This window comes from Elephantulus edwardii, unplaced genomic scaffold (genome assembly GCF_000299155.1).
Source record: "Elephantulus edwardii isolate Elephantulus edwardi_28Jun2011 unplaced genomic scaffold, EleEdw1.0 scaffold00602, whole genome shotgun sequence".
NCBI classification, from domain to species: domain Eukaryota; kingdom Metazoa; phylum Chordata; class Mammalia; order Macroscelidea; family Macroscelididae; genus Elephantulus; species Elephantulus edwardii.
The window spans coordinates 181,197-186,333 of NW_006400352.1; the positions used below are offsets into that span (position 1 = coordinate 181,197).

General features: G+C 42.7%; 1 pseudogene; it reads right to left on the reverse strand.

Moving 5' to 3' along the window:
• Window positions 1–691: 691 nt before the first annotated feature.
• LOC102848689 lies at window positions 692–1,349 on the reverse strand (annotated as a pseudogene).
• Between the last annotated feature and the right edge of the window lie 3,788 nt (window positions 1,350–5,137).

The window sequence follows — 5,137 nt, forward strand, 5'->3', positions numbered from 1 at the left end:
ATAAAAGAGGGTATAAATTTTCAGATGGTACGCAAATCAAGCCAGTGGTTTTTTATATGCCAGTGACACTTAATAATAAAAACCTAAAATAAGTGTCACTCGCCAGGAGAACTGAAAAAAGGCAGCTTCGATAATTTTTTTTCTCACCTTATTTCCTTCCCGCTAGGGCTGCTCAGAACAAGGCTAAACCATATCCCCCTTAGGTAGTTATCCAGAGACTTTATTAAAAACAATGTTTCACTAAGCCAAATTAGTATCCAAATGGCAGAAGCCTGTGTCAGGGGGAACAAAAAAATTACAGTCTCTAGGGCCAAGAAGAAGAAAGGCCGGAGTCCTTCTGCAGCAACCAAATGGGAATCCTCTTCAGGTTTGGGTTTTGTTTTTGTTTTTTTCTTTTGCAAAAACGCACATGCCATTTTATTTCAACCTTTATCCGAAAATGTAAAAAGGGATAAAAATGTTTTAATCCTGAGCTTCAACTATTGACCTCTAATCTTCATGAGAAGGTTGGGGGAGAGGCTAAGTACAGAAGTTCAGTGTTCCTCCTACCCCTAGAGAAAAGGTAAAATCCCAGACACAATTAACTGGGTCTAGAGCAGGACCCTAAGGAGAATGGGACCCCTTTTCTCCTAGCACCAGTTTTAGCACTGCCTCCACTCTACCCTTGTCCCCAAAACTCCTCTTCAATGCTTCAAATTCTTGAGACTGGTCCAGGAACACGGTACATGGCACAGGACACAGGCTGCTCTGGCCAAGGATAGTGCCTGGCAGGTAGGACAGGGCACAACTTAGATTCCTCTTCCTCCTCACTGTCTTCTTAATCACTTTCCTCCTCCTCAGAAATTGCTTATAGTAACAATCTGGTGCCACCCAGTAATCTTCACAGGCCCAGAACCTGACTTCTGGCAGAAGGTTACCAGAGGCTGGAGCTGGAAGTCAACTAGGCTGAGCATGGGTTGGCAGGACAACTTGAGGTTGGCCACAGGGACTGCAATCCCCGATGGTCATGGTTCCTAGCCACGACTTCCACCACATTACACTCCTTGGCCCCTTAGGTAAGGCAGAGCATGGTCAAGGCCAACACGTGTTCAGCATCATCCTCTTCCTCTACTTTGAAGGTGAAAGAGCAGGTACTGCCAGAGAGTTCACAGCCAAAGAAAAAACTATCTATGGTGACTGGAGCCGGGACATGCAGACTCCTGACACTCCACACCCGGGATTGGCTCTGCTTGCTCAGGAACACAAGAGAGGTGCCAGTGGTTGTGCTGTGAGGAGCACCTCTGGACTCCACCCCAACATGTCCTTTCCAGTTTTTTTTCCACAGTTTTTGAAAAGCTGCATCAGGTTTTCTGTAAATACACGGACTTTGGCTCAGAAAACTCTGCTAGAATCGGAATGATTAACCTGACTTTTGTTTCCCAGAGCATTCCTGACATTAGGAAGAGGAGACTACAAAAGATGGACTGAGTCATTGGCACAAACTCAACTCAACATGGTCAATATCAAACCTGAGGTATTCACCACCGAGAATGCCAGACACCTCCAGATAATGCTGTCTTTGAAAATACCACCAAAGGAAAGATGATTGAACCCCAAGAAAAATTTCCAAGAGGAAAAAGGAGACCAGATAGAGATAAGGGGGAATATATATTACAAAAAGCAAGGACATCAGAAGAAGGGCTATCCAAAGTCCTGGGAAAGGCCCTCTTTAGAAGAACTGCCTTCCAATTGGAAGGATGACGACTTGCTGATTTATCTGAAGAGGACCAAAAGGTCTAGAGTGGGAGGAAGTTCAATCTGGTTTGTCAGTGACTTCTGTCATCCCATTGTTTTCCTCATGCACACATTGAAGACCCCAGGCAACAGTGCCTGTGCATGTCTCAGAAAGACCTAAAAACTAGTTCTTCTTGAAACTCTGCCCCTGGAATAAGTCAATGAAAACCAAGAAGTCTCTTGTAGGCCATGCTTGTCAATATCATAAGAAAGAATCTGAAGAAATAAAGATCAGGTTTGAGTTTCTGAAAGCCTTTAGAGTGACAATGGGAATGATGTCGACGACGGAGCCTTGTCAGGAAATATATCTCTACTATAATAAGGAGGTGCTTTAGCCTCACTCTGAATTAAAGTAGTATCAGAAGTAGGCTTAAATTAAGCCCATAAAATTGTGTATGAGAAACTTTACCTAAACCACTTTCCTCCATCTCCTCTAGTATACCAGTAAGTAACACCTCTGAAATCCTTTTCCCCCCCCTCCTTTGTAACTCACAAGTTTGTTCTTTCTAGGTTTGCTCCCCTTTCTATAGGTAACCTGAACACTGAGTTTTGTTCCAGATCCTGAGCCTTGTTCCAGAGATAAGGCTGCTAGTTAAGGAAGCAAAATTAAACCAAACACTTCCACTGGACTCAACCTCGCAAGTCAAAAAATACTCCCTCCCCCTTCATTTTCTTTCTTTGTTTTATATTTACAAACAGTTGCTAAACAACGTTTCATGTAACTTAAAATTAGTAAAACCAAAATTGAGTCTTTAAAGTTCAATAGTAAGTAATGTAGTAAATTTAAAATGTGCATCACCATAGCTATTTGTATAGTAACTATTTAATGCTGTTCCTGCATATTAGAATGCCACTAAAGGGAAAGCAAATAGCAGTCTGTAACACTCCTTCTTTGCTTCCTAATGTTTGTCTTCTAATTTATGTTTGCATTCCTGTTTACAAAAGATCTTGCAGTCTAGAGAATGCCATGAGAATGTTTTCTAACTGAACAAGAAAGCATACAGTTTGAACTCAAGATCACCAATGATGAGTTAAAGAGGGTTCCCCTTCCTCTCCATCTCAATACCTGTGTTCAACATGAAGCAACCAGAGAGTCTGTGCCTCTAATCCCAAATGGGGACCCCACAAATAACTCCTCCAAGAATCAGCCCAAATGATTTTCTTATAGATATAAGACTTATACAGAAAGAGGGGGGAATGATAGGGTGGTATTAATAAGTTCAGAATTCTCTATAGATATATCAGTCAGTTTTCTCCAGCCTAAAAGGATAACTGCTTGACCTTGGAATTCTTAGTGTCCTTTCTTTGATCTCTCTGTTTATCAGAAGAGGAGCTGCATCTCTTAGATTAGCTGTTATATCTTTGAAGCTGTTTCCCCCAATCATATGTAAATTGTAACTTAATCTACCTGTTTGCCTGGAAAGGGAGTATCTGTATGTGAATGATTTTCTTTCAGATATAGAGGTTCTTTAATTTTATTAACAAAAGTTTATTGTTAAGTAAGTTGATGTCTCACCATACTGTATATCTATCTCTAAGCAGATTATCTGAGAGGCTGGGCTCTATGAGGAGAAGCGTGGAGTTAGGATTGGTGGATGATCTATCAACAATCTGCGTTATACAGTTGATACAACCCTGTTTGCTGAAACTGAGGAGGACCTGAAGTGCTTGCTGCAGAGGGTCAAGAACTGCAGCCTCCAATATGGATTGAGGCTCAATGTCAAGAAGACAAAGATTCTCACCACTGGGCCAACTTGCAGCATCAGGATGGATGGTGAAGAGATTGAGATTGTTTATAGCTTCAGTTTGCTTGGCTCCACATTCAAGACTCTTGGCACCAGCAGCCAGGAAATTAAAAGATGTATTGCGATGGGAAAGTCTGCTGTTAGGGACCTCTCTAAAGGACTGAAGAGCAACGGTGTCTCTCTCTGGAGACTAAAGTGCATCTGATACAGGCCATGGTCCTTGCAATCACATGTTATGTGTCAGAGAGTTGGACAATGACCAAGGAGGATAGAAGGAGAATTGATGCCTTTGAGCTGTGAAGCTGGAGAAGAGTATTGAGAATACCATGGACTGCTAGGAAAACAAACAGATTCATCCTGGAAAGGGTTAAACCGGGTGGCTCCTTGGAGGCAAGGATTCTGAGGCTCCGTCTAACATACTTTGGACATGTTGTGAGGAGAGACTGGTCCTTAGAGAGGAACATCATGCTTGGGAGGGTGGAGGACTGGCGAAGGAGGGGAAGGCCCTCTAGGAGATGGATTGATTCGGTGACTGGGATAATTGGGATGGGAGTGTCAGAGACAGTGCGATTGGCACAGGACAGAGTGGAGTTTAGGCTGTTGTACATAAGGTCGCTATGAGTCGCAAACGACTTGATGGCACATAACAACAACAAACAAGGTCATAATTCCTATGTCTAAAGCTCAATATTCTCAGATATGAAGTAGATGTAAGAGAAAAGCTGGCTTATTGGAGAAATATATTTTTGGCTTTCTGTAAAAGGTATTTCCTGATAAGAATGTAAAATGATGAAGACTTAATTATTTTTTTTTTAAAGACATTCTTGTACTAGGCCTTCCACCATCAGGATCATAGAAAATGCAGATCGTTCTGATAGGGTGGTACTAATAAGTTGAATTCTCTATATGTTGGTGTTGTTGTTATGTGTCATTGAGTAGTTTGCAACTCATAGCGACCCTATGTACAACAGGCCTAAACTCTGCTCTGTCCTGTCCCAAAGGTACTGTCTCCGACACACCCATCCCGATTACCCCAGTCACCGAATCAATCCACCTCATAGAGGGTCTTCCCCTCCTGCACTGTCCCTCCAACCTACCAAGCAAGATGTCCCTCTCCAAGAACCGGTCCCTCCTTACAACCTGTCCAAAGTATGTTAGACAGAGCCTCAGAATCCTTGCCTCCAAGGAACCACCCGGCTTAACCCTTTCCAGGATGAATCTGTTTTCCTAGCAGTCCATGGTACCCTCAATACTCTTCTCCAGCACCAAAGTTCAAAGGCATCAAATCTCCTATCATCCTTAGTCACTGTCCAACTTTCTGATGCATAACAAGTGATTGCAAAGACCATAGCCTGTATCAGATACACCTTAGTCTCCAGAGAGACACCATTGCTCTTCAGTACTTTGGGGAGGTCCGAATAGCAGACTTTCCCTTGGCAGTACGTCTTTTAAATTCCTGGCTACTGGTGCTGAGAGTGTTGACTGTGGAGCCAAGCAAATTAAAGCTGTGTACAATCTCAATCTCTTCACCATCCATCCTGATGCTGCCAAATGGCCCAGTGGTGAGAATCTTTGTCTTCTTGACATTGAACTTCAATCCATATTGGAGACTGCAGTCC